Here is a 14,168-nt window from a genome sequence, read left to right as displayed (position 1 = left end):
CAAGAAACTTATTTTCTTCCAATAAGTAGATTAAGGTAAGGAATAAAAAATATGAAAATAAGGGCCTCCATTCGGAAAATTTGTGAAAAATGTCGCCTGATCCGTAGGCGGAGACGAATTATGGTAATTTGTTCCAATCCGAGACATAAACAAAGACAAGGATAATCTTTATAAAAAAAAGGACCCCTAAAGGCCACCCACAATATATACATAAAAAGAAATTAAAGGATCCGTTTTGACATGAAATGGATATATCCATATATCTCTGACTTAGATTTATGAGATGATAAAATATGGCAAAACCCATACCAAGAATCGGTTCACGTAGAAATGGACGTATTAGCTCACGTAAAAGTACGCGTAGAATACCAAAGGGCGTTATTCATGTTCAAGCAAGTTTCAACAATACAATTGTGACTGTTACAGATGTACGGGGTCGGGTAATTTCTTGGTCCTCCGCCGGTACGTGTGGATTCAAAGGTACAAGAAGAGGGACACCATTTGCCGCCCAAACCGCAGCAGGAAATGCTATTCGGGCAGTAGTGGATCAAGGGATGCAACGAGCCGAAGTTATGATAAAGGGCCCCGGTCTCGGAAGAGATGCAGCATTAAGAGCTATTCGGAGAAGCGGTATACTATTAAGTTTCATACGGGATGTAACCCCTATGCCACATAATGGCTGTAGGCCCCCTAAAAAACGACGTGTGTAAAAATAAACATTGAAGAGAAATTTCAAGAGAAATAAATAATTCAATGATTTTATCAAAAAATATTACTATGGTTCGAGAGAAAATCAGAGTATCGACTCGGACACTAAAGTGGAAGTGTGTTGAATCAAGAGCAGACAGTAAGCGTCTTTATTATGGACGCTTTATTCTGTCTCCACTTATGAAGGGACAAGGGGATACTATAGGCATTGCGATGCGAAAAGCTTTGCTTGGAGAAATAGAGGGAACATGTATCACACGTGCAAAATCTGAAAAAATCCCACATGAATACTCTACCATAGTCGGTATTCAAGAATCAGTACATGAAATTTTAATGAATTTGAAAGAAATTGTATTGAGAAGTAATCTGTATGGAACTCGTGATGCGTCTATTTGTGTCAAGGGTCCTGGATGCGTAACTGCTCAAGACATCATCTTACCACCTTCGGTGGAAATCGTTGATAATACACAGCATATAGCTAACCTAACGGAACCAATTAATTTTTGTATTGAATTAAAGATCGAGAGGAATCGCGGATATCATATACAAACGCCAAATAATTTTCAAGACGCAAGTTATCCTATGGATGCTATATTCATGCCTGTTCGAAATGTTAATCATAGTATTCATTCTTATGTAAATGGGAATGAAAAACAAGAGATACTTTTTCTCGAAATATGGACCAATGGAAGTTTAACTCCTAAAGAAGCACTTCATGAAGCCTCTCGGAATTTGATTGATTTATTTATTCCTTTTTTACATGCGGAAGAAGAAAAAGAAAACTTCCATTTTAAAAATAATAAACAAAAAGTTACTTTACCCCTTTTTACTTTTCATGAGAAATTGGCGAAACTAAGAAAAAAGAAAAAAGAAAGAGCATTAAAATATATTTTTATTGACCAATCAGAATTGCCTCCTAGGATCTATAATTGCCTCAAAAGGTGCAATATACATACATTATTTGACCTTTTGAATAATAGTCCAGACGAACTTATGAAAATCAAACATTTTCGCATAGAAGACGTAAAACATATATTAGACATTCTCGAAATGGAAAAGAATTTTGCATAAATTTGAAATCCATTGGATTTTTGTTGTAAAAAAACTTTATAAAAAAAAAAGACGAAAATGAAGTTTGAATCTTTAACAGAATCCGTATACTCAAAATAAATCAAAAATTTCATTAAATATGTGTATCTAGGGGTAATTCACTTTGAAGCAACTATTCCCTAGATACACACATCGTGATATTTTATTTATTTCACAATTGAATCAATTTAAAAAAGCCCTAAAGTTAGGGATTTATCAATCGGTAATGTTGCTCCAATACCCAACCAAAGAGCTACTGCGGTACCAATCAAAAAGACGGTTGTCGCTACTGGACGACGAAATGGATTTTGGAATTTATTGACATTCTCCAAAAATGGTACAGTTAATAATCCCGCCGGTACGGAAACCATTAAAAGAACACCCAATAACTTATTTGGCACTGTACGAAGTATTTGAAATACGGGAAAGAAATACCATTCCGGCAATATTTCCAAAGGAGTTGCAAATGGATCTGCGGGTTCACCAATCATTGATGGTTCTAGAACCGCTAAGCCCACGTTACATGCAATAGTACCTAGAATGACTACTGGAAAAATATATAAAAGATCATTGGGCCATGCGGGTTCTCCGTAATAATTATGACCCATACCCTTAGCCAATTTAGCTCTTAATACAGGATCATTCAAATCTGGTTTTTTTTGTTATTAGGATAGGTGAATTATTATGGATCCATCCCCCGAAAGAACCGGACATGATAATTTTTCATCATCCGGCTCGAGCACAAATCAAACGAACCAACTGGATCCAGAAAAAAAAATCGATATCTTATCCAAGCATATATAAAATAAATGAGTGATTCAATGTAAGAAAAAATTTAGCGGATTCCGTTTTCAAGAGTTACAATTATCCATTGCAAGGAATTAAGTTCGTACAGATAAATGCTCAATACCCAAGTAGGCTTACAAAGTTGATAATGTTCAAGTGCTTTCTGGGTCGTCTCAAACCTTGCGATGGGGCTTTAGCCCCCAAAAATATTGATACTTTTTACATCCAAAGGATTTACTTGTTACTAATAGAGTCTAGCCTATGTTCTTCTTTAGATCCCTTGTTTCACTCCGATAGTATTATAAATCGAGTCAATGCAGAGGAAATGAATGCATTTTCATACTATTAAGTAAGTGAAATAGATAAAACATAATCTGTATTATGGCATATATATCACCTATTCTAATGGATCTTACGGAGCCTGGTCATGCACGACATGGTCAAGTCTGATCATGGAAAAGATTCTCTTCAAGCGAACCAGCCTACCCTCTGTATGGAGCTTTCGCGGTGGTTGGAATAAAGACACATTTTGTTGTGAATCCCAATGTGGCAGATAAAAAGACATATATCTACACGGTCCAATCAATAGTTCAAGTCACACACTCCCATAATCCATTTTCTCTTCGAAGAATTCCCTTCAACTATTATTGAAAAATAACGAATAAAATTTCGTGGAGTTGAAGGGAAATATCCAAATACATGTCTTATTTTTCAATAATCCATATTTGCAGCAATGAAATACTCTTCTTCCCCCCTGAGTAATCATAAATAACTAATTACAAATCTATGATTTCTATTCTCTATAAAGGACCAGAAATGCCTTGCTTACGTATCATTGGGAAGTGCATTAACATAAATACGGCAGTAAGAAGAGGTAATACAAAAGTGTGTAAACTATAAAAACGAGTCAAGGTAGATTGTCCCACACTAGCACTTCCGCGTAATAACTCTACCAAAGGCGACCCTATTACTGGAATAGCTTCCGGTACACCTGTTACAATTTTGACTGCCCAATAACCAATTTGGTCCCGAGGTAAGGAATAACCAGTTACACCAAAGGATGCGGTCAATACAGCCAGAACCACACCTGTAACCCAAGTCAATTCACGAGGTTTTTTAAATCCACCAGTAAGATACACGCGAAATACGTGCAGGATCATCATTAAGACCATCATACTTGCCGACCATCTATGAACTGATCGGATTAACCAACCAAAATTTGCTTCCGTCATTATATATTGAACAGAAGCAAAAGCCTCAGTAACGGTCGGACGGTAGTAAAAAGTCATAGCAAACCCCGTAGCTACTTGTACTAAAAAACAAGTAAGCGTAATTCCTCCTAGACAATAAAATATGTTGACATGAGGAGGAACGTATTTACTAGTTATATCATCTGCAATCGCCTGAATTTCAAGACGTTCTTCGAACCAATCATACACTTTATTGAGATAGGTAAACCAAGGGGACCCCCCTCTGAGAACCGTATATGAGAATTTCGTCTCGTACGGCTCAAACAGAAACACCCAAATACCGCTCGTAACGGATATGTGTACTAAAAAGTTTCAAACTTCTTAATGCTATGATTCAATTTTTTGTATCAAGATACGAAAGAATCAAAATCCGAAAAGTCTTCTTTGTAGTTATAATGCCCAAATATCAAGTCGGCTCATTCATAGTTATATTGATCATTAGGGGCCTCTTGAATCTTCTATTTACCTATTTTTTTTCTTTGATTTGTATGTAATGCGACTTTACTCTTGTTTTCTTTATTATTGATAGGAATTATCTTGTTAAGACCCTATGAATCAATTAAAACCTTAGATTCAGACTAGAACCACGATGATTCAATAAAAAACCTTCCAAAAAAAGTTCAAAAATTCCCTGAGTAAGAACCCTTGGATTATCACTTATTCAATGCTTATTCAATGACTGAATATAATGAAAAAAGCTAAAGAAAGGTTTATCCTTTAACCAAAATAAGTAGAAACGAAAGAATAAATTTTTTTTATTTATCACTTCTAACTCTTGTTTCGGAGTCCGGCCACGAGGTCTGATAAGTATGAATCATAGTTCTAATATTTGTTCTAATATTTTGGAATCTATTTCATATATTCTGTGCTCCAGATACTAGCCTAGACTGAATATCCAACGAGATCAAATCATCTTCATCAAGATGACCGACTTCTTCTCTGTCGTATCCATAGGATCAATTCTAACAAGTCACACACTCATATTCCGGAAATACAGAAAAAAATAAATTCCACGATCGAACTACCAAAAAATAGTGGGCTAAAAAGCAGAAACCTACATACTTTAGACTTTCCTTTTTATTGAAAAGTTATTTAGGGGTTCTTGTGAATCGAATCTAATTGCTTGAAATTCCGTCCAGTAAAATGGAAGAATTATAAATCTCCAAAATAATACATAGGAATATCGCAAATAAACCCATCGCGACACCCATTAAAGGTGTAGTTCCCCACCCAGGAGCCACTTTACCATATTCCGAATTCAATGGTTTCAATAAATCCCCTACAACAGTTCGTCTTGGCCCAGATCTAGAACTATCGTCAACGGTTTGTGTAGCCATAAATAATCCTATATTTTTTTTTATTCAGTGAGATCTGTTGACTTTGTATACCATTCCGTTGTAAATAAATGATCTTATTATAGATCCATTGTGGTCTTGAAATTATATAATAATGGAAACAGCAACCCTAGTTGCCATCTCTATATCTGGTTTACTTGTAAGTTTTACTGGGTATGCCTTATATACTGCTTTTGGGCAACCCTCTCAACAACTAAGAGATCCATTCGAGGAACACGGGGACTAGTTGAAGTAATGAGCCTCACAATATTGTGAGGCTCATTACTTCAATTGAGATAATGAGAAATCATTTTGCCTTTTTAGTTGGAGTTGGAACTTTAGGCGGTTCGCGAAAAAAGATAGCGAAAAAAATTATTCCTAGAGTCGAGACTAAGAGGAATGTATAAACCAATGCTTCCATAGATTTGATTTCGGTTTACAATTATAGCTTCCATACCTGTTTAATTGGGATCTTTTTACGGATAAAAAAAAGACCAAGACAAGAGTCAAAGAAATGAAAAGTAAGCAATCCGAATAAAGATTTATCCGGTACCCTATCTATGTCAAATCAAAAAATAAAGGAAAAAAAGAACAGAGCAATCTTGTATCAGACTAGACTCTTTTTGTAGTTGGATCTCCAAGTTTTTGGAATGCCCCAAATTCTACTTGAGCGTCCAAATCTGGGTCAATACCAGCAAAGACATCTCTGAACAAGGTTCTCGCACCATGCCAAATGTGTCCGAAGAAGAAGAGCAAAGCAAAGGAAGCATGCCCAAAAGTAAACCAACCCCTTGGACTGCTACGAAAAACCCCATCGGATTTCAAAGTAGCACGATCTAATTCAAAAATTTCACCCAATTGAGCACGTCTAGCATATTTTTTCACAGTAGCAGGATCACTATAACTGACTCCATTGAGTTCACCGCCATAGAACTCAACAGTTACACCGACCTGTTCAACACTATACTTCGATTCTGCTCTTCGAAAAGGAACATCGGCTCTAACAATTCCGTCTCCGTCTACCAAAACAACCGGAAATGTTTCAAAAAAGGTCGGCATACGGCGTACAAAAAGTTCGCGCCCTTCTTTATCTCTAAAAACAGGGTGTCCTAACCAACCAACAGCTATTCCATCCCCGTTGTCCATGGAACCCGCTCTGAATAATCCACCTTTTGCGGGATTATTCCCGATATAATCATAAAAAGCTAATTTTTCAGGAATTTTAGACCAAGCTTCTGATAAACTTTGATTTTCGGCTAACCCGGTACTAACTCTTCGATATATTTCTTGCTGGAAGTATCCCTGATCCCATTGATAACGAGTGGGCCCAAATAATTCAATCGGGGTAGTTGCTGAACCATACCACATAGTTCCAGCAACAACAAAAGCTGCAAAAAATACAGCAGCGATACTACTGGAAAGGACGGTTTCAATATTTCCCATACGTAATCCTTTGTATAGACGTTGGGGCGGACGAACACTAAGATGGAATAGGCCCGCTAATATGCCCAATGTACCTGCTGCAATATGATGCGAGGCTATTCCGCCCGGAACAAAAGGATCAAACCCTTCGACACCCCACGCAGGATTTACGGCTTGTACCCTTCCGGTTAATCCATAAGGATCGGATACCCATATTCCCGGACCATACAATCCGGTTACATGAAATGCACCAAAACCAAAGCAACCCAACCCTGAGAGAAATAAATGAATTCCAAAAATCTTCGGCAAATCCAAAGAAGGTTTTCCTGTACGTTCATCACAAAATATTTCTAGATCCCAATACACCCAATGCCAGATAGCTGCTAAGAAGCACAATCCAGAAAACACAATATGTGCTCCGGCCACACCTTCGTAACTCCAAATACCCGGATTCGTTATAGTCCCTCCTGTGATACTCCAACCCCCCCATGAATTGGTTATTCCTAAACGAGTCATGAAGGGTATAACGAACATACCCTGTCTCCACATTGGATCAAGAACAGGATCAGAGGGATCAAAAACTGCTAATTCGTATAGGGCCATTGAACCGGCCCAACCAGCAACTAGAGCTGTATGCATTATATGAACAGAAAGCAAACGACCGGGATCATTCAATACAACGGTATGAACACGATACCAAGGCAAACCCATGGAAATACCCCTTTATCAAGGAAAAATAGACACTATGTAACTTTATTGCACTGAAAAAAAAAACTATGCTACGGACCTCCCCTTTTGAGGGGATTATCTTGGCGAAAGGATTAATATTTAGTCTATTCTTTTAGTAATAATGGAACAATTCGATTCTATTCGTAGGAACAAAAAGAAGCAGATCTATTCTATACTCGATAAGTACCAATACGCAATGGTAGATGGGAATTGATCCTATTTTATAGGAGTGAATGTATACATACTTGTTCATCATTCAAAAACCTATTCGGGAAGAAGTTTCCCTTATTAATTCTGTTTTCCTTTTTTATGAACTTATTAAATCTATGTATAAAATATGCTAAAAGATAAAATCTGATAAAGGCCCATCTTATTTATTAAGACAATAAACCCGTTGTTACGCTTCCACATCAAAGTTAGCTATAGTACTTAATTCTTTTTTCTTTGCTTTAATGCCTATTGGTGTTCCAAAAGTACCTTTTCGAAGTCCCGGAGAGGAAGACGCATCGTGGGTTGACCTATAGTGCGACTTGTCAGATATATTGGGTCATATGGTATTTCCCCGGTTCTCTCCCCCGATCGAGATATCCTCTCTTTCGCCCAAGACGGATTGATTTAATCATCAAAAATTTGGAGCGTGAAGTGCAATTAGATCTATTTTTTGGGGGGTATCCAGATTAATATTATCAATTAGAATAATTTATGGTTTTCTCGGTTGTACTAATAAAATGAAGTATCCAGGCTCCGCTTAGAAAAAACTCAATTTGGAATCTATCTATTCTATGATTACTACTACTTGTATCATATTCGATTTATCAATAGCATTGATAGAAAACTTTTAATCAATCGAGTAATATGAAGTAAATTGAAAAAAAAAAAGAAGTCGTAGCAAAAAGCCATGCTATTGGGGCATTTGTCCTATATGTGCAAATCCAAATCGGGCAGATCTTGACTCGGAGTAGAGCATAAACCTAAAAGAATTGAAGAAGACCATTTTGGAACAAGAAAATGACATCGGAATTGAAATTGAATCTCGATGAAACAATATATCAATGAAAAGTTAGTTCGATAAATTGAAAATTTAATGAATTGTTTTTTTATTTATTGAAATTTATAGTATAGATAAACGACCGCGGGCCAAAGGACAAAACTCATCCATTTTGAAAAAAAAATGGAAGGTAAGAAAAAGCCCCTTCATTAGAAGTTAGAAAGAGTCCTCTAAAGAAGGCTAAAATCTAAACATTGATTCTTTTTTCGCTATTTTTTTTGAACCGTATGCATCAAAAGGTGCCCGTACGGTTCTTAAGGGATACAATTTTATCCTAATCAACCGACTTTATCGAGAAAGATTACTTTTTTTAGGCCAAGAGGTTGATAGTGATATTTCGAATCAACTTATTAGTCTTATGGTATATCTCAGTATGGAGGATGATACCAAAGATCTGTATTTATTTATAAACTCTCCCGGTGGAGGGGTAATAAGCGGATTAGGTATTTATGATACTATGCAATTTGTGCAACCAGATGTACAGACAATATGCATGGGATTAGCCGCTTCAATGGGATCTTTTATTCTAGTCGGAGGAGAAATTACCAAACGTCTAGCATTCCCGCACGCTCGGCGCCAATGAGTTTTTTTTAGACAAAAAGAAAACTATGCCCTTCGCCATATAAAATATTAAGTAATAATAGCATGGCACTTTGAATTCGATATGAGAATTTTTTTTTTCTAAACCATTAGGTTATGTATCGAAAGAGTAGTATGAGATAAAAGGCATTTCCGATTGTAGGCTGATTTATCGCGGAGGCCTCTTTCAGCGTCACAAACTTTTTTGTTTTCACGACGGAAGACTCTTAACAATATTTCTGTTATGAAAGACTACGAAATATTTATTTTTAAGAAAAAAAATAAAAAAAAGAAACTTTGGGATTGCTGAATAACAAACGAAATCATAAAGCAACGGAACCATCATAGTATTTTGAAATTACTAAAAAAAAGGAAGGGTGGTTATTGGATCATTTACTGCTCTGGGTCTGCTAGATCCTATATTTTCTATTCCTTCGCTGGAAGGTAAAAATGAATTCCATTGTGGAGCCGTATGCACTGCACAAAGGATGCCTGTACGGTTGTTAATCCTATCTTTTTTTTATTATCTTTGACTCATCATGATAATGATGTAAGATAGAGAAAACCATTTATTAAATCATCAGGGTAATGATCCATCAACCTGCTAGTTCTTTTTATGAGGCACAAACGGTAGAATTTATCCTGGAAGCGAAAGAACTACTGAGGCTGCGCGAAATCCTCACAAGGGTTTATGTACAAAGAACAGGCAAACCCTTATGGGTTATATCCGAAGACATGGAAAGGGATGTTTTTATGTCAGCAACAGAAGCCCAAGCTCATGGAATTGTTGATCTTGTAGCGGTTGAATAACAAATAGCAGGTATTTCACGCAAAAATCCGAAATTTTCGATTTTCTCTTTTTACCGGGGTTAATATATTACTATTAATCATATTAATTATTAATATCGAATATAGAAGTAATTCATAATCATCCGGTTAGGATTGATCTAAACCAACTCATTATGTATACAATTCAACATGCCAACTATTAAACAACTTATTAGAAACACAAGACAGCCAATCAGAAATGTCACCAAATCGCCCGCCCTTCGGGGATGCCCTCAGCGTCGAGGAACATGTACTAGGGTGTATGTGCGACTCGTTTAGACCATGGACCGGGACAAAAGAAAGTACAAAATTTTTCCCGTATCAGTTATAAGTACAGTGAATAGGATAGAATGAATGGAAGAAATCCGTTCACTACCGAAAATAAATAAACAAAGATTTATCGTATCCTTTTATTGTGTATCAAATTTATGGTTTCTATTGGTGCAAATCCAATCATCTCTATTTTCAATTTTAGATGAGAAAGAATTCCCCATTGGTAACAAATGCTTATCCATTAAGCAGAGGAAATCCTATTTAACAGAAGGATTATAGCCTTATTCTTCCAAGAACGGACTAAGAGGGTCAGCTACCCAACCAATCTTCATAATTAAATACCGTTACTGTATAGGTAGATCTCGTTGTGAAAGACCGATTACTAGATAATTCATGGGTAGAGCCAAAGAGGGTGAACTGTACAAGTTAACAATAACATTGATGAAATAAAAGAAGGAGCTCCGGTGTATAGAGAGGACCTCACCGTTTAAGAAGTAACCATAGAAACGAAGGAACCCACTATTTCTTTATCCATTTCTATTTTTATTTATTTACTCTATTTTTGTTTTTTATACCTAGTAAAAATACTATTTCGTATTTTGGGGTGATTAGAACAAAAAAAGAAATAGTGGTCGGGAAGGTTATAGTAGCAAAAGCCATTGGAATTTTTATTTTATACATTGGAAAAATACGTTTTGTTATTAATAGACTAGGAAAGGAGAAAGGAATAACTGAAAGAAAGGAAATCCATTAGTTATTCATCAAAGTTTCATTTATTCAATGACTAGAATTAAACGAGGATATATAGCTCGGAGACGTAGAACAAAAATTCGTTTATTTGCATCAAGCTTTCGAGGGGCTCATTCAAGACTTACTCGAACTATTACTCAACAGAAAATAAGAGCTTTGGCTTCAGCTTATCGGGATAGAGGTAGGCAAAAAAGAAATTTTCGACAGTTGTGGATCGCTCGAATAAATGCAGTAATTCGATCTAATAAGGTAGACTACAGTTATAGTAGATTCATACACAATCTGTACAAGAGGCAGTTGCTTCTTAATCGTAAAATACTTGCCCAAATCGCGATATTAAATAGAAATTGTCTTTATATGATTTCCAATGAGATCATAAAATACGAAGATTGCAAAGAATCCAGCGGAATGCTTAAAATGGAGTTCTCTGGAGAATGAACTCCGAGAAGGTAGAGTAGAAATTAGTATGATAAAATATGATAAAGTGGTCAAAATGAGCAAATATGTTCAATAAAAAAAAAACGATTTATTCTTCTTCCACTATTCTTTCTTTTTCTTACGACACGACAATCGAATCTAGATTTTCGGATTTTTCGAACAAAGAATCAATCTGCGGTTGAGTTTGGATTAGAATTTTAATTCAATTAAAGAGTAAGCTAAGTCTATTTATTCCTGGTTCTAAGACCAATAGTTCTAGCGGTCGACTCGCTTCTTTCAAATTGTTTCTCATTATTAAGAAAAGGTAACAAAGATAAAATACGAGCTTGTTTTATAGCAATAGTAATTAAGCGTTGCTGTTTTAAGGTCAATCTATTTACCCGTCTAGATAATATTTTTCCTTGTTCACTAATAAATCGACTAATTAAACTCATGTTTCTATAATCAATTCGATCCCCCGATGGAATCGGGGGCAAACGCCTACGAAAAGATCGTTTGGATTTAAGAAAGAGTCGCTTGGATTTATCCATGGTTTTTTTATTCCTTATCCCGAAAATCCTATTTCTTAATTCTAAATCATTTTAGATCCGATCGAAATAGGATTTGGTTTGTTTATATTTAAATCTAAAATATGTCTAATATATGTAATTTTTCATCTTCCTTGGATTGGAAAAGGGTGACACACAGCCGATCGGTTCGATCTATTTCTTTATCTCCCCATGAATCGTATGTTTGTAACACCGGGGACAGAATTTTCTCAATTCCAATCGACTAGGCGTATTGTGTCGATTCTTTTGAGTAATATATCTGGAAATCCCTATTGATTCCTTATTAACACCGTTTCGAACACAACGAGTACATTCCAAAATAACAGTTACTCGGGCATCTTTACCCTTGGCCATGAACCTCCCTTGGATTTTTGATTCACGCAACTCTTCCATTTTCCGATCCAAAATGAAGAAAAAAAGAAAAATTGGTAACTCGAAATAAAATTATGAAAGATTTCGTTACAATCAAATATTAAAATATAGTAATACAATAATTTCTAAATTTAGAATCGCAGTACAGTTTTTCATTTAAGTATTTTGTATGATATTGTTGCCCTAGCCATCACATTTTCATTTTCGTTCTCACTCTTTTATTAATTAAATTTGAACCTGGCGCCGCGTCCGAGTTTGACTGAGGTTGAATCCATTTTGATTCTTTCTAACTTATTCTAAGTCTAAAAACTCTAAAAAAAAGAAGGGGGAAGGGGATTAGTCAAAGATATTTGATTGTTTTTCTAATCTTCTTCACCCCTTCCCAAGTCAATAACTAGAATGAAAAAAACGGGAATACCAACGCATCCGGGAATAAACGATTGATCTCGATTAATAGACCCGCTAAAGCCCCGAACCATATAGTACTTACTACCGGTGCCACGGAGAGATATGTTTTTAGATCTCGCATTGAAAACCCTCCTACTTTATAGTAATTTGTAATACATACTGGTATTACATACCATCAAATGTATATATAGTTAATAACCGCTTGTATTGTCCGCGGAATTCCTAATTCAAATTGAAATGTACAACAGTTCAATTCGGTAGATATTCCCTTTTTTATTAAAAAAAATATGTAGCTTTCCGCCCCACCCCAAATATTCATTTTTCTTTACGGCGGATTTAATATTTATTATTTCATACGTATATAAGTCTTTTTATTATTTTTATTATATTTTATATATGATATGAGACAAAAAAGAAGAAATGGCAAGATAATTTGTGTATACCAATGGAGGAAATAAATAAAAAATGTGGAAAACAAGACAGGGATTCTCTACAATAACACTGTAGACCAATTGAAAGGGATGTAGCGCAGCTTGGTAGCGCGTTTGTTTTGGGTACAAAATGTCACGGGTTCAAATCCTGTCATCCCTACCTATTACTTATCTTCTGAACAGTAACGAGGAATCAATTGAGATCCATAAAAATTGAACATACATATATCGAATCAATCTTTTTTTATTTAATTTTATGATATTCTCTATGATAATATATGTATCGAAGATATATTCGGGTTGCTTTTAGTTTGATAATAAAACGCTCTTAGTTCAGTTCGGTAGAACGCGGGTCTCCAAAACCCGATGTCGTAGGTTCAAATCCTATAGAGCGTGATTCGATTCTTGTTGTTGTTAAATCAAAATGATACTGAAATAATTCAACAGAAATCAAAATTTTACCTCCTATAAAGCAAGTAGGGGGTCAATCAAAAAAAAGAACTGTTAATTAATCAAAGGTCCAACTGATCCCCCCGTCTGTATTGTAAATATGCGGTCACAAATAATCCAGCCAAAGTAATAGGAATTAGACCTAATACGATTCCAAATAGAAAAACTTCAATCATTTCAATTTAGTTGAACGAGGAAAAGGAGAGGTAATATCTATCCTTAAAATATTAATCGGTATTGCCCATGAATCTCAATGACCAAGAATTCGAAATTGAATTGACAAGGTAAAGAACTCTACAATATATAGAATATATTGAATAACACCGAAATCTTTCTTTTTTTTGAATTGTGCATTCAATGAATTTTAATCAAATAAGTCGTATCTTGTTCAGACCGATAAATAGAGCTGAGGTTATAGTTAAAACTGCTAGTAGAAAACCGAAATAACTAGTGATAGTAGGCATGACGAGGCTAAATGAAATACGTTATTTTTATCCATATGTTTATAAAGCACTTCCCTAAGTTTCTATTTTTGAAAGATACGCGGATGGATAAGTAAAAATACTAATTGAAAAAATATATTCAATTGAAAGTTTTTGATTCATCTATTATTATGATTATAGATGATACTAACAAAAATCTTGTGACATAGGTAAGAAATCAATTCATCATCTGTCTCTCTATCCCGCAATTCGGAATCAAGGGATTCATTGAACAACTCTTGA

At 35.4% G+C, this 14,168-nt stretch overlaps 2 non-coding genes across 2 annotated transcripts; both read left to right on the top strand.

Moving 5' to 3' along the window:
- The first annotated feature begins 13,079 nt into the window (after window positions 1-13,079).
- On the top strand, window positions 13,080-13,153 carry TRNAP-UGG (transfer RNA proline (anticodon UGG)). Its single transcript has one exon. It is a non-coding gene; the product is annotated as a tRNA-Pro (tRNA).
- Window positions 13,154-13,315: 162 nt separating this feature from the next.
- Window positions 13,316-13,389, top strand: TRNAW-CCA (transfer RNA tryptophan (anticodon CCA)). Its single transcript has one exon. It is a non-coding gene; the product is annotated as a tRNA-Trp (tRNA).
- Window positions 13,390-14,168: the final 779 nt, after the last annotated feature.

Source organism: Cucumis melo, unplaced genomic scaffold (genome assembly GCF_025177605.1).
Source record: "Cucumis melo cultivar AY unplaced genomic scaffold, USDA_Cmelo_AY_1.0 utg000564l, whole genome shotgun sequence".
NCBI classification, from domain to species: domain Eukaryota; kingdom Viridiplantae; phylum Streptophyta; class Magnoliopsida; order Cucurbitales; family Cucurbitaceae; genus Cucumis; species Cucumis melo.
The sequence above is the reverse complement of the archived record's forward strand: the minus strand, read 5'-3'. Positions and strand labels throughout refer to the sequence as shown.